The sequence below is a fragment of the Ambystoma mexicanum genome, chromosome 3q (genome assembly GCF_040938575.1).
Source record: "Ambystoma mexicanum isolate Mex_15411 chromosome 3q, UKY_AmexF1_1, whole genome shotgun sequence".
Taxonomy (NCBI): Eukaryota; Metazoa; Chordata; class Amphibia; order Caudata; family Ambystomatidae; genus Ambystoma; species Ambystoma mexicanum.
Window position 1 is genome coordinate 498,034,895 of NC_090926.1, and position 24,792 is coordinate 498,059,686.

The following is a 24,792-nucleotide window of genomic DNA, read 5'->3' on the forward strand; positions in this document are numbered from 1 at the left end:
TGTGAGAATGGCTGGTCTCCTGTTCCCTCTCTACCCTTCCAATCACTCCCCTGGCATGCAAGTACTAAACCCACATCACAATTTCAATTGCTTTAAAAATGTGGCATTTGAATGCAGGTACTAACAGTGAAATGCTGTACATTAGCAATTGCTGGGCCGGGCCCTTGTTAACAGCGAAACCCAGGTGTCGTTTAACATCAGTGTCCTTTTCTGTCAGGCAACTGCTCTGTAGGTCAGCCAGGTCAAGTGAACATAGCCCACAATGTCAGTGCGGGGTACGGGGGTGGGGAGTGCTGAAGCCCAGTTAGCTCAATGGTATTGCACCACTACTTGTGTTTAATGCCTTGATTACTTATTGGTAATCTTCATTACTCCTAGGCCTATTCTTCCTCATCCCAGTATTTGTGTATGAGGCAGTACTTGTGTATGAGGCACTATGCCTTATACACAAGTACTGGGATGAGGTAACGGTACATGAAGGTAATGCCTGACTTAGCTACATGTAATCTTCATTACTCCTAGTCCCACTCTTCCTCATCCCTGTACTAACCAATGAGGCAAGGAGCCTCATATGCAAGCACTGGGACAAGGAAGAGGGATGTGGAGGTAATTCTGGGCCAATGAGCTTATGTTGGCGGTTAGGGTAGGGGATGGGAGGGAGAAGTGATGTGTGGGGGGTGGGATTGTGCCATAAATCATAATGGTCATCCATCTCCATGCTAAGCAGGCATGATGTGTGGTATTAGTGGCTAGAGAGGCATTTTGGCGCAGCCAGTCTAGTCAATCCTCAGTTTTGTATGACTTTTTTTAACTGGGCATTTCTGATAAAACAGTCCTGCTAAGTGTAATTACCTGGCTAGAATGGTATTTGGCTTCTGCCAGTCTTGTTGTTTTTACTGCAGCACTGTATATTTTTCTGGGCATCTGTAATAAAATTATATGATATGATATGATAAGTTATATATAACGCACCTGTACACAAGTGTTTTTAGGCACGACAAGACAAGGGAAGGAAAACAAAGGGAGGACAAGACAAATGATCTTACTAAGCCTTGTGTCATTCAGATCGTGCAAGTGCGAGAACGAGAAGTGCAAGGGGAAAGGGAGGGGGGAAGTGCAAGGGAGAGGGGAGGTGAAAACAGGGCAGCAATGCTCTGAGTAAGTGCAGCCAGAGCAGCATGGCTCTGGGTAGTGCAGGGAGAACAAGGGACTGTAGGGTTACAGTTACAGCCCCTACCTGCATGGTAGGCCCGGACGCAGTGCAAGGGTGACAGAACCTGGAATCAGTGAGACTGAGGATAGCCAAGCAACCAGTTGGTACAGCAGACAGGTAGGTCGGGTAGATCAGCAGGGAGGGAGAGAGATAAAGCAGAGAAGAGGAACATTTTGAGCTGCTTCCGGAACTTCAGGTGGTCCGGCTCAAATTTCGGAGGGGCAGGGAGGCCATTCCAGAGGGAGGCACCTGCAGGGGAGAAGGATCTGCCCCACCCTCTCTGTCTGGAGAAGCATCTAACCCTTAGTGGTCGAGAAGGAAGGTATTTTGGACAAGAGTGCTGGATGTAGTGTGGATTCCAGCCACAGAAAGCCATGTGGACAATGCAAAGGGATTGAACTTGATCCTTGCAGCCACCGAGAGCCAGTGGAGAGATTTCATGGCTGGAGAGATACAGTCCCTGAGCTTGAGGCCAAGAATAAGTCTCACAGTCATGTTCTGGATTAGTTGCTTAGGGCAGAGAGTAGAGGAAGGCAGATTGAGAAAGTGTCTGTTGCAGTAATCCAGCCTAGAGAGAACCAGAGCTCTGTAGACAGTGTGATTCTGGGGAAAGTGAGAAAGGGAAGAGTCCCTTTGAGGAGGTGCAGCTGGTAGTGGGACTTCTAGGCGACGTCCGAGATATAAGGAGAGAAAGAGAGAGTGGAGTTGAAGATGAAACCAGGAATGAGGGAGAGAGGAGAGTAGGCTGAGGGGAGCCTGAAGGAAAGCTGAGTGTCATACGCATAACACTTTAAGTTAGAGGAGAAGGTAGAGATCAGGTGGGCCAACGGGGCCAAGTAGAGGTTGAAAAACCAGGGTGAGAGGATAGAGCCCTGGAGAACCTCACATGTAGAAAGAGGTGGCATAGTAAAAGGGACCAAGTTGGACCTGGGAGGGGCGTTCCAAGAGGAAGGAGGTCAGCCACTCCAGGGCCATTTCCATGATGCCCAGGTTCTCACAGAGTCAATTGATCAGGATGGTGTGGTTGACTGTGTCGAAAGCAGAGGAAAGTTCAAGGAGGATGAGGACAGAAGGAATGCTGGAATCAAGGTTAGAGATCAAATCTTCACAGGTGTTCAGGAGACCAGTTTCTGTGCCATGATGGTCATGGAGACAACCAACAGATTTAGTGTGGAGAGTAAGCTGGCATCTGGCCAGCTTTTCCAAGAGTTTGGGAGAAGGGAAAGTTCTAGTGTCAAAAGAATGATTACAGAAATCGGCCAAAGCTGGATCAAGGGTGTCAATGTAGTCCTTGATGGTTCTAGAGGTGCAGGCGAGCACCTGTTTCGACAACACTTCCACAGATGGGACTTGTCTAGAAACCTCATCAGGTGTTATAGCGAAAGAGGAGACAGGAGGAAGAGAGCGAGAGATGGCCAAAGGGGGCCGAGAGAGGAAGAGGGAGAGGAAGAGGAGATAGTGGACAGGATGTCCTGAGTTTTAGTGGAGAAGCAAGAGCCCAAAGGCGTACAGAGGGCCTGTTGAGGAAACAGGAGAGGTAGAGACCGCAACAGGATTTGCCAGTTCCTTGCAGATTTTATAGAGTTTGGTTTGTGTTGTTAGAGGCCGCAGAGATGCAGGCTTGAATGTGGGCTCTCTTCTTGATGAGTCTTATTGCTTCAACTGGCATTTTGGTGCAACCAGTCTAGGTATGTCTTAATGTGGTCTGGCATGCTTTACTGTAATGTTATTATGTGTCTACACTGGTCTACATTGTGCAGCCAGTTGAACATGTTTTCATTGTGGTATGGCATTTTTAATAGCAAAACATTCATGTTCATGTTCACAGTTTGTGACTTGCATGTATTGGATTGGTGTTACCCTACACACCAATGTCAAAAACTGTGGCTATTTAGCCAATTTTTCTCAGAAAGTGTGCTGTATATTGCATTAAAGCACACATGTATAACTTTCTCCCAGTGCAGTGTGTTGCATACGCCTTTAGCAACACGTTTGTGTCTATTGCGCAAGCGTGGTAATCTAGGCTGGCCCAGAGTGTTGAGTGACTTGTGATTTGTTGCTGAGTTGAGGGGGGCCCCCTTAGCATAGCTCACAGGGGGGGGCCCCAGATCTTGTGTTACACCACTGATGCCTGGATGGTATCTCTCACATAATTGATCAACATTCTGAGAATGTAGAGTTAATTTCAAGAATAACCAAGTCCCATACATCAATGTCATCTCTGTAGGAGAACAAACTTGTGATGGGAACCCTGCTCCCTTCTTGAAAACAAACCTTGCTCCCAGTTTTAAGTGGTAATCCACAGTGGGAGGGAACACCCTAAAATTTCACACCAGTCCAAAATCAGAATAAACCTTGAGTCCCATGAAACCAGACAAGGAAGGGTCCGCTCAAAGTCTAATGGACATTCAAAAAAAGGGTGAACAGGTGTTTTTTCCCGTTCAATTAAATGAGGTGGAGGAACCGGTGCCCCCCAGAGTATGCCTGATTAATAGATGGAGCTTCATCAGCGAAGATTATTCAGGAAACTACAAAAAGATCAGACCATTCCCACAGTTAATTTGATTGACACATGGAAATTGGAAACCCCAAATTCCAAACATCTCCTGCCTAGCAGGTTTAGGCTAAAAAATATCCATTGACAAGAAAAGCATAGACCATAATTGTTGCATCGTGAGTGATGTCCCTTCCGCCTTTTATCTGGGAAGTGACATTCTCAACCGATTTGCAATTAATTTGGATCTAATTAATCGGTAAGCCTGGTCCTGCTGGGAGGTAACACCATGGGTTTTGACAACATTGCAAAAGCATTCTGGTCACCTCAATTGATGCCTTATGCTGTTGAAGTTCAAGTGTGAGAAAAGGTTACCATCCCAAGACAGGAGCAACAATTTACTCTTACCCTCAAAATTAAGCGAGGACAGAACCTCAAACATCAGGACGCATATATAAATCTAAACTCCCATCTCCAACAACAAGGTTTGTATTTAAATCTGACACCTCTAGTAGACCTAGACCATGACACTATTCGAATATTGGTGGATAACAGGGACCCTTGAAGTATCACTTTGGGAGCAGGCACCTTTATTGGAATGGCAGTTGATGGCCAGCATTATTCTATTGATTTAGGTAATGAAATCATGGGACCAATCCCAAACGAATGTTTCGACATCAGCAACGGTATTCCTCCAGAAAAGATTTTTACTAGGCATGGGGGAAATTTCTAGGTGTATTCTTGTTGCCCCTAAAGTGTGGAAGAGGTGACCTGAGACATTAGGAGGGAGAAGGTAGTGTTCAGAGTCAAGGACCACTACCTCGAATCCCCTGTCCAGGTCAACACCATCAAAAAATATCTCTCCACACAACTGGAGGATACCACTTAAATGTGCTGAGCCCAACATATTTCCAGGTTTCAAGCAGATGGTCAAGGAAAGGGTTGATCTTGCTGATGCCTGTGAGACCAAGGAGCAGAGACAAAAGCTAAAACAGGTCTTCCTTGAATTCCAAGACATTTCAGTGGACTCATATGAGTGTGGAAGCACATCCATTCAGTCACTAACCATTCCCACAGACCCTGAGATGGCTCCAGCATTTTTGAAACAATACCAGTTACCTCTCACGTCCATGGAGTCACTCACAGAGATTATTAATTCATCCAATCCACAGTACCTTCAACAACCCGGTACTGGGGATCCTTAAACCAAACGGCCAATGGAGACTATGTGCAGACCTGAGGGAGTTGAACAAATGGGTCCATATGTCAAGATTTCCCCTTCCCTACATCTATCAGGGACTGGCCCAGATCCAAGGGTCAAAGGTGTACACTGCCATTGACCTGATCAATGGTTACTGGACAGTACCCATGAGTAGACAAGACCAGTACAAGCTTGCCTTTATTTGGGGGGCAGCAGTACACGTGGACCCGAACCCCCTTTGGCTACATAAACTCTGGCAATGAGTTCAACATCTTCCTACATAAGGCCATGCCAGATTTGGGCACAAGGGGAAACCTGGCCTGGATGATGTTTTGATCAAGAGCTGAACTGTAGAGGAACATATAGCAGAAGTAGGCTATGTTCTAAGCCAGTTGCAGAAAGCCAGAGCAAAACTGTCCTTTCAGAAGGCACAGTGGTGTAAGACCTGTGTGAACTTCTAAGATCACGAGATCACCCCTGAGGGTTTTAATCCCTAGGCGAAGAAAGTCGAAGCTTTATTGAAATTTAAAGACCCTACCACTCTGCGAGAATTAAGAATCCTTCTGGGACTTACCAATTATATTCAAAAGCTAATTGAAGACTACGCAGAGGTCACTCGACCCTTGGTATATTTATTAAAGACCAGAGTCAAGTGGGAGTGGAGTCCAAAATAATCTGAGGCAGTTAAACAACTGAAAATAAACCTTTCCCAGGCTCCTTGTTTGGCTTACCCTATAAAGAACAAGGAGTTCTACTTGGAGATGGGGTTCTCATATACTTGCCTAACAGCGATATTGTACCAGCATGACATCTTATATGCGAGGAAGATTTTGTCCGTTGTGGAGGAAACATTCAATGACTGCGAGAAGGCACTCCTGGCAACAGTGTGGGCGCTAAAATATTATTGCCCATTCATACAGGGGGAGCACATCATTGTTGGGACTCCTCACCAACGCTTGCAATATCTACAAAGTGACAGAATCTGGGTGGGGAATGTTAGTAATTCCAGAATTACTTCCTGGATTCTATTCATGCAAGGCTTTCCTGTGGAGGTCATATATGACCAAAACAAGAAGAGTCCCTCAGCGCAAGGGTTTGACAGACTTGCATGATTTTGCTAAAAAAACGGTCTCAAGGATGAAAGTCAAATGACCAACAACAACATGGAGGCGTACTTAACTTCCCCACACACGGTCTATGAAGAAGACACGTGTCAGGGGATACTCACAGTTTATGTGGATGTGTGCTCCTACCATGTTGTTAGGAATGGGGAAAAATAACTGGTGGCTGGCATTGGGAATGCCTGGGTGAATGATACCCTGGAACCCTCTGCTGGTTATAAAATAGGACCACACAGTAGTCAGGTTGCAGAGTTGATGGCTGTTTATCAAGCCATCCTACTGCAGTGCACCACCAACTCAAGGAACTGGTAATAATCACTGACTGATTATGTCAGGAATGGGTTTGTGGAGTACCTGATTAACTGGAAGAATCGAGGCATGCTTTGTACTAATAACAAACCCCTAAAGCATGCCAAAATGATCCAGTCAATTGACAATCCGGTGACCTCTAATGAGATGACCAACTAATGGAAGAAGTTAAGAGTTCATTCCAAAATAGAGGGGCCAGATACGACTGGGAATGACCTGGCTGACCAGCTGGCTAAAACCGGAGCTCCGCAGGGGGATTTCATAGAAACAGAATCCCTGCTGGGTGAAATGCAAATGGCAGCTGTCACCAGATCACAAACTCGGGGTAACAGCAAACTCTCGATAGCACAGTGGAGGAAAGATACCCCAGATGCAGATTTGAACACTGCACAGAAAGAGGACCCAATCATTGGGAAATGTTATCAACACATTGAAGACCCTATAAGCTTTCCTCTAACAGAGTCGGATAATATCAGTAAAGAGGATCTCCGGGTGTTGATGAAGTTTTCCAAGATGTTCCAGATCTAAGACGGTTTTGCTGGTAAGGAGAAACCGATCTGGCTGTGACCAGTGGGTGGTACCTACCTCATTCTGAAGCATGTCATGTGGGTTTCATATGACATTGGAAATCTTGCACAAGGTTGCCTACTGGCCACAAATGGGCCAGGACCTCGACATTTACCTTAATTGGTGCCTTGTGTGTGCTCAATTCCAACCCAGTTCACTCACACACAGAGCGCCCCCAAAAAAAGGGGAATGACACTGCCATGGTCAGATTTGCAAGTCGATTTCATCGGGCCAATGATTCGTCCTCTAGAGGAATCAAGTACATGTTGACAGTGACATGCTTGTTCACAAAGTGGGTAGAATGTCTTCCAGCCCCAAATTGTAAGGCAGAGACAGCTGATGCACTAATGATGAACTACATCTTCTCTCGTTTCGGCTTCCCGGAAAGGATTGAGTCGGACCAAGGAAGCCATTTTACCAGTGCAGTGATGGCAAAGATGTGGGAGATTCTAGGGATAAAAAGAAAACTCCACATTGCCTATTTGCCAATAATTTGAATGGCGAACAGATGGTGATTACAAATGGGAATTGCCATATGTTGCTTCAGACTCCTAAACCATTCCTGACTTGGAGGCTGGGTTTGGGAGAAGAGAGAAGGGCAACTGTCTAACCCTAGTTGCGTGAATTATTGCAGGGTATTTCCCCAAGATTGTAAAAGTGGTGGTGTCATCGCTGCTATTAAGGGGGATTGAACACATAGAAAGACCTACAGACAAGAGACAAGCCATCAAGAAGTCTGCTGAAACTTACTATCTGGCAGCAGCTGTAAGGAAACACCAGAGGAGATTGGTGAGAGTGCATCTGGGTGGAGCTGTCTATTTTAAGGAAGGCCTCAAAACTCACTGGGTCCTATGGTGACAAGCAGGAGGCCATCTTTGACAGAGCAGTGACCATACCCCTGCCCTATCTTTCCAGAGTGTCCTGAGATGAAGCTGGCTTTCCTGAACTTTAAACCAAGGCTTTCTATGTAAGTAGACTGAGTCCTGGGAAACCAAAAGGGTGAGGGAGTCTGCTTGCCTTAAATCCTTTCCCTTTATAGTGGGTGGCGGGGGCAAAACTGTGTAGATCCTTAGCCTATGTAACTAAAAATAGTAATTTAATTAATTCCCCCTTTGGCAGAACACTACAGGGTGAATTTTGTTAACATTCAAAATTAACAAAGCTCACTTCCCAGTGTGCGCTGAAAACTATAGCCTATAATCGAATTGGATAATCCTTTTGGTCCTGCTGACCCCAACTTCTTTAAGGAAGAGGGGTGTCTATGTTCTTAAATCAGTCCAACTTTTCTATCCAGCTTCCCCAACACATGCCTGTAAACCTGCAGGAAAATCAAAATAGCACTACATGATAATTGCTTTCAATGTTGACCCTTGTAATTATTTCTCAAATTGAAATTTGCAGAAAGTGAAGAATTGTGATTGTGTTCTTTTCAACTCACTATTGTGATGTATTTATGCTGAGAGAAGTTGATTGTGTTGTGCCATGGATAAAGCGGTGTTTAAAATTCTTGTGCTCATTTCTATTACCTTGATTTAAATAAATACCAACATGTTTCCCGTACACCGACCTGGTTCTGGGCTAATTTTCAGCTCATGGGGAGGGACCCAAGGGGCATGATATGTGTCTCATGTGGGGCTGAAGAAAAGAATCTGTGAAACAGTTTGTTGGATCACACCTTAAGTGAGGAAGGAAGGAACTCCCAGTGTTGAGGGTGGTCTCTCAATAAACCGTTTTACAATGCAAATTGAAGAACAGTCAAATCTGAACATGCAGACTAGTTGTTTTAAAAGATCACAAGTGCGTGCGACATTTAAAGATGGTGTTTGCACTCAAACTGCAGAGAGAGCAGTTAAGGGAAGAGGTATCAGAAAGGACCGTACCGCAGGAGAATGAAAAGGCAGACATTTCCAGAGGGCAGCTCGCAATTACCAGAGCTACTTACCAGCATGGTGCGCGACCAGGAGAGATTCTCCAGGCTCAGCGGGAGGACAGTTTTAACACTGGCACCAGGTCATGCTGAAAGGCAACAGTCTTTGTTCACGGTCGCAGAGAGAATCTGGCGGGTGAGCTGGAAGCTGCGGGGAGAGTTGAAGGAAGGTCTGCAGATCATTGGATGCTGTCCCCAGAGAGGAAATGTCATTACAATGATGCGCCATGGGTCGGTACTGCTACAAAACAACGTTGAGTCTGCCCAAAGCCATAGGGGACCTCAGGGCACAGCATCAGGCATGTAAGCCAACACAACAGATATGAATATTTGGATACCAAACAAATAAAATACAAAAGCAGAACTTGAACAAAGTCTCTGTATATTGGATATGGGAAAGTTGGAGCAAGTATAACCCTAAGAAAATACATGTTAAAGAAATAAGCACAGTGGCAGAACTTGCACAAGTCCCCATATATTTGATATCAGCATGGACGGAATTGGAACAAGTCTTATCTCAAGCAAATAGAAACACAGTGAATTAATACAACTGTGTTGTGTTAAAAGACATTGAATCAGAGTAAACAAAGTAGTTCTGGTGAAAGGAACACACCAGGCAGTGAACATTTGGGTGGGGGAACACCTAACAGAGAAGTATACCAGGGGGTCTGCATGACCCAAAAAGGAATTCCTGGCAGGAGAATGTACCAGGTAATCCACTCATGGTTTTTTAGCAGGATACATGGCAGGGGAATATACAAGGGGATTTGAAGAGTCTACTAGAGGATTCCTGGCAGGGGGGTATACCGGAAGGTCCATCAAAACTGTATAAAGAAACTTACTTATTTTACAAAGCACATGGCGAAAAAGTATTCCAAGAAATACTCAAGAAATTATTGCTTGAAGAAACACCTTTGCCACCCTGAAGGAACTATTGTTTGAAAGGGACACTTTTGTCATCCTTAAAGTATTATTGTTTGAAAGAGACACTTGGGCCATACTCAACACATTATTTATTTGAAAGAGACACTTTTCCCATCCTAAAAGAACCATTGTTCTTTTAGGACACTCTTGCCATCTTAAAGGAACTGTTGTTTGAAAGATTATTTTGCCACCCTCAAGAAATAATTATTTGGAAGATGCACTTTCAACATCCTACCTAAATAGCCAGGGGAAGAGAACCACCCTCTGGATCCAAAGATTTCTCCTTGGAGAAAACTGCTTCTGTTGGATTTATTTATTTTGTTTCGATTATAAACACTTTTGCCAAGCATAAGTTAAAGAGATTTCCTTGCACGCTTAGTTGATAATTTCTAGTGTGAGGGTCATATTATGTTTTGGGCACAAGGACAGTTTATAAGTTTTGACTACTCGACACAGACTGATTTCTTTATTTTAGTTTCTGAGGTAGAGAAACTGTCTTTAGGATGGTGACATGGAGGCCTTCATCCAACCCTTTTGTTTTTAAAAAAAGTTGTCTGATGTTGAGTATATTACAACTTTGTGTCCAACTTTCCTGTCTGACTCCTCACACCACGGTGTACAGAATCGTGTCTTCACCATGTACCCATTGTTCTCCAACTGTCCCAACTATATTTTCCTGAAATCCCCTGTGTATATTTGTCTGTACATGTATGTTCACGACTACCGCGTCTCCTCACAGTGGCTTCTCCATCAGTGAATCTCCTTTCTTACATGCACATATAAAGCTCCTCGCTTCTCATCTGTAGGCGATGTATCACACGCCATACAACTGCATTATGTTAAAATTGAATCAACAGATTTGTCATTATGTTGTTACGTGTGTGAAAATCTAAAATGTATCAAATGGGCACAAAATAACACTAATAGTAACACTCATCCCATTCTCTTTAACTACACTAGATACATGCTAAATCACAATATCACGCTAATATTGCATCTGCCCTGGTTACCAATATGGCGCACGCAGCGCAAACCCCTCTTTACCATTGAAACCATTATCGACCACCCCGATAAAGTCTATCATTGTAAGTTGCTTGTGGGTGTGCGTGCTTAAAAAGTGTATCCTGTGATATGAATTCTCAATCAGTTAAAGGTTTGAGAGTAATTTCTATATTGTTTTGTTATGTTTTGTTCTTTGTTTGTTAGGCTTCGTGAATTTTCAGAACTTTGTTTTTGCAATAGCACAATAATACAGATGACTTCATATAGTTACACATGGTAAAAGAAACATGCATTTTCTAAAGGTGTCCATTTTATTTGTATCTAAGGCAACATGTGTAAGTTGTTCACACATTCATCCGCAGTCATGTCACATATATCCTACATTCCCTTAGGCATAGATAAACAAGCAAAGGTAAATGGTGAAAACATCCAAACAATAGACAACAATTAAGGAAAAAATATTAGCCATCAACAAACCTGATAGATTAGTACGATACCAGAATAGTGGAGTTCTATCATGTGTTTCACTAGGATGTTACAATCAGCAGAACTAATTTTTAATGGCTGTTTTTTTTTTAAATGGAATCAGTCGAGCATACCGTCATTAAACAAAACATGAAGAGCCAACTCGTTTTGGCTACTAACTAAGCTATATTGTGCAGCGTTATTATATCTGAACACCTTCATCAGGGCTACTAGAAGTATGATGATGTGATATTGTAAAGGAGCAACACTCCCTAGATGTGCGTCTTTGACCCATAATATCCTGAACCTTGAATAAATCAATCCGGTTAAAGAATGCATGAAACATCCTATGCTTCTAGAGATCTGAAACTCAGGGGTAAGGATGGGTGAACATCTACTCTTGGTCGTAGATCGGTCCAATTACGTACCTCAGTATTTAGAGTTACGGCAGTATCTCCTGAAACCTACGGCCAGTCAATTATTAAGCCCGAACCAGTCTGGCAGGTTTGGACAGATGAGGTTCTGTGTAGTGGGCCGAAAGAGTCACTGAAGGTCGTGGAGGATGGGAAGACCTATATAAGGGCCAAATCACTTTCACTTTCTCGTTGCGGATTTTGTTAGGCTATAGGAGCCTGTGTTTTCAGGGCAAAAATACAACATGAGCAGTTTGGTGATCTTTCTTGACAGTGCCTTATAATTGAGCATGTTCTGGGTCTATTTGCCCTGTTGAGCCTGTTTGTGCATATATTAGGCCCTCTTTCCTATTCGCCGTTGTTTCCCCCACTCCAAAAAGGTTTCCCTGCCCTTTCCTTTTTGCACACCTAATCCCGTTGGGCTGTGTGTTTGTGTTACTAGGACTTGTGGGACTTGTTCCATCTGTTTCTTTTGTGTTGCCTTTAAACTCACAAAAAACAAAATATGTTCTCATTTGTATTTCTTCCATCCTGTTTTTGAAACCTAGAAAACCTTCCCATTGATAGAACTAGAGACTCCTTGCCATTTTAGTCACATTCTTTTATCTGTCTGAGAACACTGCATGAAACATGTGTTGTCCCAGTCAATCACTTGTCTTTGTTGGTATTGTGTGGTTTTCCTTCTTTAAAATAAGGCTAGTGAACTGTTACGTTATGTCACTGGCATTTATGCCATACACCACTACCGTTTGTAGGGTCTCCATGGACTTTGGCAGATCTGTAAGAGAGGAGGGTGGGTTAGGTTTGTAAGGAGAGAGGGAAAATGGAAGATAACATTTGCGCTGCACTGATGCATGCAGTTTGGAATCACCTGGGTACTGCATATGCATCTGGTGCTATGTGATGTGTCTCATGGGCATAGGGCAATTGTGGGCAAGCCACAGCCCCCAGATGTTCCGGCCCACAACGTTCGTGATCCTCAACAAGTGACGAAGCTGCAGGTCAAAACATCCAGAGAGACACTGGTCGCCCCCTTTTGGTTTGGAGGTCCCTTGTGTACAGATGGAACTTGCATGTCCATGGTGCTATTGAGCATTGGCTGGGGCGGTTGTATACATATTGGTTGTAAGGGTGTAGAGGTAAATTGAACTAGAGCAAACAATTCAAACAGGACTAAAGAGCATAATTCAGTGGGGCAACAGCAGTTAATGTTAGACGCACAAATCATACGGTGCTAGGAAGCAAAATACAGTGGGGCAACAGTTCAAGTTAGGCACACAATTCATGCAGTGGGGTACCAGTTAGTCTAGTATGCTAAGGCGTTACACATAATGGGCCAGCAATTAAAGTAGTGCAATCTGTTAAACCAGCCAAACAAAGCATATATTGGATCAACTGTTAAACCACGAAACGATGTATACATTGCAACAACTAACTAGATGCAGTAGGGCAATGGTTCATCTAGAATAGTAATGTGAGTTTGTGCAATGTGTGAGTGTATGATTGTGCAAATGTGCAAGTTTTTGAGTGCGTTTACATAGGCAAGTGAATGTGGGAGGGTGCACGTGTGTGAGTGCAAATGTGTAGTTGTGCAAATATACAAGTGCGCAAATATGTGAGTTTGCAAATATACAAGTTTGCAAATGTGCGAGTGCACAAATCTGCGAGTGGACATATGCAATTGTTTCACATATGTCACAAAACATGTGTAAGTGTGCACATTTGTAAGTGCCTGAAAATGTGTTAGACTCCTCCCCGCACCAGCAAAGCAATGTGTAGAGTTGATACCCATGGTACAGGTCTTACACTAAACCGAGAAGTTGCAAGCGCTCATGCCAAGGCCCCCCTCCACTGTTCCTAAACATATACTGCATAACTCTTTGGTATATTATCTGAGTACATATTGGCCTACCCATATTCTATGTGCAATACTATGAAAGAGTGATGATGAAGTCGAACTATGAGAAGAAAAGTGTCCAGCGCAGCTGGCGTGCAGAAATTGCTCATGCTGATTTTAGGAACGGCAGATTCCAATGGTCAGAAAAGATAGTGATGGGGTGCTTAGCCCCTAACGGGTGGTGTCTCCACTCATTGAGGGCCACTTTAATAGCCAACAGTTCCTTATCTGTTATGGAATAATTTAATTCCAGCAGAGAAAGATTCTGTGACCAAAATACCACTGGGTGAATGTTCCCTGTCTCAGGGTTTCATTGAGACAACACGGCTCCCGTTGCAACATAGGATACGTTTTTTCCCGCCACGAAAGGCTGTTTTGGATTCGGATGCGGAAGGATAGGGGTGTTGGTAAAGTAGGACTTCAAAGCTTGCTCAGCTTCTTGAGTCCAGGTACATGGTTTCTTTTTGTGGAAGAGTGAGGTGATTGGGTGGAAAATCCCAGTGAATCCCACAATAAAACGTCTATAAAAGTTTGCAATACTTAAAAATCTATGCACAGCCTCAATTGAATTTGTGGGGTGCAGATGGGCAATGGAGGATGGTTTCCACCTTTTTGTTTTCCATGATTATACACTGGGGGTTAAGGAGAAGCCCAAGAACTCTACCCTCCGCCCATGAAAGTAACATTTCTCCAGCTTGGTTCAAAGATGGTGTTGTCGCAGCCATTCCAGAACAGCTTGTGTGTGCCTCGGGCATTCTTGTAGGGATTGTGAATAGAACAGGTTATCTTCGAAGTAGATGATGGCACATGCATCCAATAGCTCTTGATACACATCATTCATAAAATATTGCAAGGCAGCCAGAGTGTTACATAGCCCAAAGGGCATGACTTTGTACTCAAAGAGTCTGTACTTTGTATGTAATGCAGTTTCCCATTCGTCTCCCTCTTTTACCCAGACAAGGTGGTATGCTCCTCGTGGGTCACCAAAGCATATTTGACGTGGTCCAGAAGCAGCAGAATAACAGAGGATACCAGTTCTTGATTGTAATCTGGTTCATATCCCGCTAATATATGCATGTTCATAGGTCACCTTCCTTTTCTGTGACAAAAAGTCGAGGCGACGCCACCAGATACTTGGATGGCCTGATGAAACCGTTAGACAAGTACTGGTCCAGATACCTCCTTAGATGTTCGTTTTATGGGGCAGTAAGGGGATACATGAGACTGCATTGTATCTGGGCACCAGAAACCAGGTTGATTTGGCAGTCGTATGGGCAGTGTGGAGGCAGGGTATTGACTTGGTCCTTTCGAAAGTCATCATGGTACTCCTGGTATTCCTCTGGCAATTGCCAGACTATCCCAATGGTGTGTGTTGCCACAAAAAGCCTGGCGGTGGGTAGTGCCTGGGTCTCAGTCTTGATTGATGTTGGATAACATGTATCCCAGCATATAGGGTGAAATGTCAAGGTAAGTATTCCTAAGTATCTGAGGATTGCACAATTTTAACCAAGGGATGCACAAGGGGATCTTGAATTGCAGGCATTGATCAGGTCAAAAACAATACTCACTTGATGACCATCTTGACAGAGCAATTTGAGTTCTTCAATGCGACTTCTTCAATGTAAGAGGTTACTGGACCCGGTTGTCAAACATGATCCGCCCACTGCCCTTACATTTTCCAGGGGCAGCCTTTCGACTGGTTGGTACTTGCAGCTTAATGGTTAGTTCTATGTCCACGTTATTCCACACTGCCCCACAACCCTAACTGCCATGCCAGCTATCGCCCTATCTCCATCACCCCCTTCCTTGGGAAGCTACTTGTGAAGCTGGCCTTGACCCAACTTAACTATCCCACTGAACTTGTCCACGACCATCATTCTGGATTCCAAGCATCCAGAGGCATGGAAACCGCTCTTCTGAACACCCATAAAGAACTGCTTGCATCTCTGGACTCCAACTCCCCAGCTGTCCTTATCCTTCTCGACCTCGCCTGTGCATATGACACAGTTAACCATTCCATCCTCATACAGAGGCTCAACGATACTATTGGTATCTCAGAACAGGCAGTGGATTGGTTATCCTTCTTCCTACTAACCAATCCTCCAAAGTCACCCTAGACCCCTTCTCCTCTCCTACTAGCATCTCCACCGGTGGTGATCCCCCAGAGCTCTTTACTCTCCCCCTGGTTCTTTGACATCTACCTGGCTCTCCTTGTAGGCCTCATCGCCTCTTTCTCCTCCAACTTCCAGTGTTACGCAGATGACACACAGCTCTTCCTCAGACTCCCTGCTGACCCTCTTGAACCCTCCATCTCCCTGACTGCCTATCTGCCATCCATTCCTGCTGCGTCTCCAATGATCTTTGCCTCAACGCCTGTAAAACTCTGAGTTCCTTCTCATTGGGAACCCTGCTCCTTCCTTCTTCCTTTCACTCTGGCCTTCCTCCTTGGGCACTCCCCCTGCACCTTCAACTGAAGCCAGGAACCTTGGAGTCATCTTCGACTCCTCTCTTTCCTCCCTCCCTCACACTAAGGCATTGCCAAGAAGTCCAACTATCAGTTCTTCCGTCTCAAAGGAATTCTACCTTTTCTCACTTTTCTCACTTTCCCTCAGAGGCTCAATGTGCCTCAAGCCTTGGTTTTCTCTTGACTTGACTACTGTAATAGCCTTCTCCTGAATCTCCCTTCCTCCACGTTGTGTCTCCTGCAGCTTATCCAGAATAGGGCAGCAAGACCTATCCTTGGCCTTAAGCCCAGGGACTACATCTCTTCTGCACTAAAAAGTATTCACTGGCTTTCGGTTGCTGCACAGATTAAATTCAAATCCCTCTGCATAATCCACAAGACTGTCTGAGCCAGGGACCACACTATCTTCAGCTCTATCTTACTAAGTACTCTCCTTCTAAACCACTCTGCTCCTCTGGCACAAACTCATTGTGTGTAAAGCATTTTCCTAAACAGAGGGCACGTGGTCACTCACTCTCACCCGCAGGCTCCCTCATTTGGAACAGACTCCCTCTCCCCCTGTGCCTCTTTACTCTTTTTCTCCTCCTTCACTCCTCCTTCCCTCCTTCTCTCCACTGCTAATCCCACAGTTGCTGAATCAGTGTCTTGGCCCGTATGCATCTTCGGGGCCTTGACCTCCCACACCAATTCTTCACAGCTCCTGTCTTTCCACAGCATTTTAAATATGCACTCCCTCCGCTTTGGAGACTCACACTTACACCTCCTGCGGCCTAGGACGTGTAGCACTCAACATGCCTAGCACTTTATTCATGGCTCACCCACAGGCTCGGACTCCCCAGCACTTCCCCATCTTCCCTCTTCCTTTGCGCACTTGCATGTTCTGAATACTCACAAGGCATAGTACGTTTGTCCTCCTCCCCCTACCCCCCTCTGCTCTTAAATATTGTATTGTAAAGGTGTAACTTGTTGGGGAGGACCCCCTGGTATGCCAGAGGGACACTGGAAGTCTGCCGACTTGGAGGGCCTGAAATTCCTACCCCCAGGAAACACAGTGGACTCCGTCAACGGCAAGTTATAACTGTAGTTTATTACAGGCAAAACAAACAGGGATCAGCACAGGAACAGAAAATATCCATGCACATCTCGCTCCTCCTCGGCTCTCAGGCCAGTTTGACTACCCAATGCCGTCAGCATAACACCACAACCTTGGCCCTTCTCCAGAACAGTCAGACCAATGGATTGGGTATTGAGTATACTACCACCTATAGTGGACATTATAGATGTTACTCTATTGGCTGTCGCATGTCAGGTGGCTGGCCTGTCCCATTCCCAAGCCACTAACTATAACATTGTCGCAGTGTTGTGGATTTACCATTGGTTCTTGCCCGTTGCTCCCCACCCCTAGAGTACTAAACTGTGATTGGCTAGAGCTGTGTCCCCAGGCCTGGGATCTGCAAAGGTTCTCAGCTCTCTGTGTACCTCTTCAAGGTAATAAGAATGACTATGTGTCTGCCTTGTAACTTGTGTGTACCACATTAGCTCATGAGAGTGCTCTCGTGATCGGCGTATCACTTGTTGCATATTGTTGCATACTTGTCTCTGTCAGTGTCTGGTGGCCTGGGACCAGCTCTCCTTTCCCACCGCTGATTTCTGTTCATTGTCTGCTTCGGTCACATCACATGTTCAGAGACCACAAATTTGAGCTATGCGGCTCTGAATTGTGAGGATTTATTAGTCTTTTCTGCAGCTGGTCTCTTTGTGGTCCAGGGATTGGAATGTTATCTGTATCTCTTGATCTTGGCTGCGGGTCCTGTCTCACATGTCTTGCTCTCTGTCCAAATCAGCTCATCTCTTGCTCTGAGGCCTGAGGCCTGCTGTAATGTTCCTTCCTAATGCCTTATAATGCGGTTTCTACAGTGTCCATGGTATATTACATTTCCATAGGTTAGTCACACTTGTGCTCCTGCAGTTCCATAGGGTTATTCGCGTGTAAGCATCTGCAAGCTCTGCTCAGGCTCTATTTATATTTTATATTTATATTTATATTTATATATTTATATATATTTATATTTATGTTGTCTTGTCTCTTGTGGTTTCTGCATTGCTGTGTTTGGGTAATGGCAAAGATAATAAAAGCAATGACAGTATATATATGTATCTGTCCTCTAACTATAGAACTGTACGCTTGTGGTCTTCATGTGTTCGAGTGCTTGTTTATGTCCCTAAGTGCGGATGACAAGTGTGCTGTATGTCTAACGCTGCTATGTCTAATGATGTGAGCAACATGGCTTCTTGGTGTTTAGTCCAAACTGTCCATACAGGTGTCCTTAATTATGGCCTGTGGCTCTTCATCCGCACATGGATGGATCTGTATGTTCCTTGGTTGGTATGGCTGGCTTAGGGGATACCTTGCGATATACTTGTTAATCAAGGGTCCATTGGGGATTCGTCCGAAATAGAATGGGTGATGGTGGTGCTTTCTGGCCTTTTCCTTGTCATGAATTTAGTTGGAAGGGGAGGGGTTCGAAGGCTTCCCCATCACTCTCTAAATGTCTTTCCCACTCTACCTCCCTCCCTGCCCTTTGGCCGCTTTGAAACAGTATATTCTTAGTGCATAAGTGCCTAACAAGCAAGCAATAAATACATAATCCATGTAGGCTTCAAATCCAACCATTCTTTGGGTCTGCTTCTGTAGAACTATAGTGACAGGATTGACAAAGTGGAAAGCATGTGGTTTCTTATGATTTGACAAACTGACATCTATGTTTGTTGGCCTCCCTTGTTTCCCAACAGAGCCTCCTTATGCATTCCTTTCAGCACCCCTACAGATCTTCGAGGTGGTTTTGCTTGACAATCTTGTAAGAAATGACCTGTCTTAACAAAGTAGAGACATAGCTGTTGTTGCTGATGGCGTTCTCGTTCTTACCTAGTGAGGGAGACTCAGACCCCACCCAGCTGCATGCGTTCCTCTGGGGGCTCATTGCTGTACTGCATGGAGGATTCCTTTGGACCAATGTGCACAGGTCGTGGGTCACTACAAGTTTGGTCTGATCTCATCTCAGAAAGTTGGTGGTCTAGTTGTAGGACTAAGTCTATAAATTCAGACAATGTTCTGCAGGGTTAACCACCTGCACCAATGCATCCATTAGCTCCCCACTTAATCCCTGGTGGCGTTTCTCCTCTGGCCAATTTGTCTTGGCCACCAGGCGGCTGAATGTGGCGATGTATGCCAGGTGGTCTTGGGATCCTTGCCTCAACAATAGTAGTTTGTGGTCCAGTGTTTGGGCTTGGGTTTTACGGGCAAACAGTTCCTCTAGTTCCCCTTGTAAACTTCTTAAGTCTTGCAGAATGGGTTCAACTCTGTACACTAAGGGTATTGGCCAATTGGCTGCATGCCCACCCAAGTATAACAGTACAAAAACCACCTTGGTGGTGTTATTTGGAAAGGCCCTGATATTTGCTCATAAAATTAAGTTCACACTGATTTCTGTGGGTCACCTAAAAAGAGTTCTGGTGAGGCTAAGGGGATGTGTGTAGGTGTAAATATATGGTCTGGGCGGTTGCCTGACTCCCACCACCCGCAAAAAGCCCCACAGATGGTGTGTTTGTTGCACAGACCCCTGTGAGGTTTGCTCAGCTCGGGCCTTGTTGAAGCATGCTGCTAGATCCTCTGTTCTTTCCTTGTTTACTACTAACTCCCTCCATAAGAAATTGGTTTCAGGCCAGGCTGTATGCACCTCAGCTCTCAAATCTCCCAACAGCCTAGCACATAGATCCCAAGTGGGCAGGTAACAGCTGCAAGAGGGATCCACGAGAGAGTGATGGGGTTATGCCGGTCCTCTCTTCCCCTTCTGATCCTAGCAGCTCAGTTTGTTCCCTGTGGAATGTAACAATGGTCATAGGTGATCAGGGCAACAACTCCCCTCCCCGAAGACCTCCCTGAACCCCTTGTTACTATTAGTACCTGAGTGGGAGTGGGAGATTGCCTGTACGCTAGCTTGGATCAGTTGTTTCACTGGATACAAAACCGCAGTCCTGCTGGCGTTGTCTTTTTGTGGAAACTGGAAAATGTCCTTTCTTCTTGCTCTTTGTCTTTGTGGTTTGCTTAGGATGTGTTGTCACAAGGAGATCTCTTAAATTGATCCTGCGTTGGAATGCAAAAAATGGGTTTATCCTTAAATAAATCTTGAAGTTTATTGTCGCAGGAAAATATAGGCCAGTGTTTTAGTATAGCTTTCTTGATCCTTGATGTTTGTACAATGTACTTACTAACAAATACAAGAGTATTGCTTGGTTTAATGGTGCTGTTTTTCTGGAATCAAAAGGGATGATCATTCTTTGGCTGCGGCTTTGTTGATGGCTATTATAAGTTCATCTTCTTTGCAGTCCCTTTCTTTGAATTTTGTCCTCATTTGGTGTTTTCATGTTCATACACCGTCGCTGTATTAATGAGTCTTTTAACACATAGTAGCTGACTGTACGGTAAGCTCCTGATAGTTGCCAGAGGGTGGAAACTCATCCTGTGCAAGAGATTGTTGAGGTCTGTCGGTTTGTGAAACAGATTGGTGTCAAAGCTCGGTGATTTGGCCTCATGCCATATGACACTGGCAAAGCCAGGTCTCATTTACAATGTTTGGCAACCTTTGTAGGATGCTCTGTCAAAGTTGCTGTCAAATGCAGTTTAAAACATTTGAAACAGACTTGTTGCAGCAGGACTGGAAGAAATGTGTAGACATATAGTCCAGCTATGCAGAAATAAATAAACTGTAGTTTCAGTGGCCCAATGTGAACTGCTCCACTGTCCTTTATAGAGTACTGGACATGTATGCTGCCCCAAAAAAACGGAATTCCCCACCTGCTGAGGGGTTCTAAGAATTAGTGTTAAAATGCCCCAGTCTTGGTCATGTTTTGCAGTTCGGGAAAATGTACACAGTTTATTTGCTCATAATTGGTTTGTAGCCTGTAAATGCAGTTCACCTCAATGTCTCTGTAGCAGGTGCATTAGCGCAGCGAGCTGTCTGTAAAAAAAAACATGTTTTAAGAAAATATTTATTACATGAGAACATGCGTATAGTCCGTGGTTATGAAAACAAGATGAGGGTTTTCTCGTGAACGTTTGCTTATCTTAAAAATTGTGTTTAATACAGAAGCGATTGCGTTATCAATCGAGTATTAAGCAGCAAGCCCCCAATTGCACTTTTGTTGATAATTGTAAACAAAAGAACATCATGCACGGGAAATTGTAGCTCAGCGGCAATATGCCTCCCTTGGAAGCAAGACGACACGGCCCAGGTTCGATCCCCGGGTCCGAGCTTAGAATCCTCTGGATATTAAGCGCGTTATGATAACATATCGTATATACAGGGTTATGATACAATAATGTCAACATTCTGTTTTCAAAGATTTCACCTTCCCGTCCTTTGACACACGACTTATGCAAGAGCACACTATGCGTTGTAGCAGAGAGCAAAGTCCCACATCTCTTTCAGCTACTTGTATCCAGATGAGTGCATTGTGGATTATGTGCATATCCATGAGATGGCCTTCATCCACTCCACTTCCCTTTTCCTACCTCCATACACATCTCTAAGTCTGCATGCGTGGGGCTGCTATTTTACCTGGCTGGAGCTCACACCCTTTTGACTGCCTTCACCTAGTTGAGCCTATTCAGCCGACGACAGACGACGTCCTGCGAACTGTCTGCGGTTGATTAATCATACTCTCGGGCAGTAGGTGTTGGAGCCGAATGTGACATGTGACACTTGCCAGCATGTCACAGCATGCCATGTCTTGATGGCATGGATTAGAGTAGATTTTATGAAGTAAAACGATGCAAGAGCAACACCAAAAGACCAACAGCAGAAGTGTGGCGTATACAAAATAATTGTAGCATAATACAAAAACAAAGTGAAATGGGTACTCTGATTCTAGGACTTATTTGTTGACTAGTTATGGTTGTAACTGCCAATTTGCTTCACATAATATGCTTTTTAAAGTGCTTGGAAATTCAGCCTAAATGCCTTAGTAAGGCTTATGTGTTTTATGTCATGGAAGAAATACATGTGTTCTTCACTCAAGAAGTATTGTGGGGCACACATAGTATAGTGACAACACACCAATCTCCTAGGGCAACTGTTATAAATCTAATATTCACAGAGTATATTTTGCTTAATGGCCGTTCAAAGTCATTCGAATTCTGCAATAATAATTAATGGCATGTGCATCAATATTCACATGACCAAGTAATGCACATGCAGGAGTAATCGTAACAAAAGAAGTGCCCAAAGAAATGAAGGGTTTCCTGGCAGGCGGAAGGGGTGCGTTAAAATGTATTTTACAGCTCACTTTCATTCATGCCAATGTGCCCCTTTCCATTTGGGAAATGTTACTCCAGTTCTGGTTTTGACTCTGCATTCTGAGACTTAAAATTCCAGGTTTCCCCATTATAAATCCAGGACTACAAGTCCCAGAATGCCAAGTAAAAACCAGCACTGAACTACCATCGCCCAACTGGGATGGGGCATGTATGCACTTTGTATTACAAAGTGGGTAAACGGCCATATCATTTGCAATAGTTTGGTACCAGGGCTTTATGTGGAATGAGAAATCAAGGGAATACCTAACGATGGGCTATGGCCCTAGGGGGAGAGCAGGGAGCTTAGGCAAAGGCAATTGCACACATGTCACCATTATCCATTCCATTAGCAAGGTACCAGTCCAGTCTTGGCCTTAACTTTGATTTTACCCATAATAAACCCAGGATTACAATCCTAAAATGCATAGTCAAAACCATGTCTAGACTAGTGTTTCCCCAAATGGATTGGCTAATGACGGCATTCATGCAGTTGTCCTCTTTATTTTCTCACTCAACCGCTCCAATGCACACATTACACACCGGCACCCGGAAGTGAGTAAGTGGGGGCATGGGGGCACCCATACTCTGCTCTTGCAGGTGATTTTTCACACAACAGTTGCTACAAGGGCTGGCTGAAGATGCGTAGGGACCACGCAAAATGTTTGGGCTCCCCCTGCCTACAGCTTGGCAAAGTGTCAGAAATGTGTCAAATATCAACCCTTCTTTATGGCTTAATTCTGTGGCAACATCATACATAAAGTAATTGATGGATGGGACGAGTAACGGCAGATTATCACAAAATACGTGTATTGGCCCCTGAATGGCATTCCAAAGAAAGTCAGCTGCTGGGAGCTAAAACACTAGTTTGGTAATTTTGAAAGGTGTGTTATTTGCATGCATCGTATCAACATCACTTACACTTATGTTTTGCTGGTCCCTTGTATGCTCAAAGATGAGAGTAAAACTAAGGGTAAAATAAGGCAAACTCACCATTAGTTTTAAATGTAAATAAAACACTGCCTGCTTATACTCTTTGCAGGCAGTATTTTATAATGGATTGCAATGGAATCTTCCTGGTCTTTAGCAGGTCCTTAAACTAAGGCCTAATCCATTGGAATCTTTGGTTTTACGCCTGCATGAACATCTCATGCTAGCGTAAACCCAGGACCAGCGGCTTGTATTATGCTTGTCATCCCGATTCATGGAATAATTAGCGCGGCGCAAGTGGCCAAAAACGTGCGAATCGCAGTGGAATAGTGAAAATCGCAGTGCAAGTGCGAAAATCGCATGAAAAGCAGCGCACATCGATTCATGGAAGGCCGTGCGCGAGAAAACCATCGGATGTGCGATAATAAAGTGCGCGGCGCACGTTAGAGCACAGGCCATCTAACTGCATGCGCCAGGTCACAGCGAAAATCGAACAGGCCACAGCGAAAATCGCACATAGCACGGCGCACGCAACAAAAGTAGGCGGAACACGGGGCGTAACACTCGGAATGGGGAACAACTTGCCAAAATGTGGGCGTCACGGGGGAAGTACAGGGTACAAGTGTGCGGAACGCCCACACGCTCGCCTACAACACGAAATCATGGAATAGAATAGGGCAAAAAAGCGCACGCTCAAACCAGCGCACAGGCACAAACACGACCGCCACAAGAACGCAGGCGGTAGCGTCTTTGCGCCTGTAAGAAATGTGCGCCAAAAGGTGCGCCAACAAATAGCACCTATATACTGCCATGATGAATGTCCCATACTATGACCCTCCAGGACAAATGACGTGCAAAGGGGTACCCACAAACACAGACACCCGCTGACAAAAAATACATGTGCGTGTATACCGGGGTGCGCGGGAAGTCTCACACGCGAATTGGCAGGGCATGTGAATTCCAGGGGTTTGCGGGAAGTTCCACACGCGATTTGTCAGGGTACGTGGATTACAGGGGTTTGCGGGAAGTTCTACACACGATTTGTCAGGGTACGTGGATTACAGGGGTGCGCGGGAAGTTCCACACGTGATTTGGCCGTGTAGGTGGATTCCAGGGGTGCGCGGGAAGTTCCACACGCGATTTGGCCGGGTACGTGGATTTCAGTGGTGCGTGGGAAGTTCCACACACGATTTGGCCGTGTACGTGGATTTCAGTGGTGCGCGGGAAGTTCCACACGCGATTTGGACGTGTACGTGGATTTCAGGGGTGCGCGGGAAGTACCACACGCGATTTGGCCGGGTACGTGGATTTCAGGGGTGCGCGGGAAGTTCCACACGCGATTTGTCAGGGTACGTGGATTTCAGGGGTGCGCGGGAAGTTCCACACGCGATTTGGCCGTGTACGTGGATTTCAGGGGTGCGCGGGAAGTCCCACACGCGATTTGGCCGGGTAAGTGGATTTCAGGGGTGCGCGGGAAGTTCCACACGCTATTTGTCAGGGTACGTGGATTTCA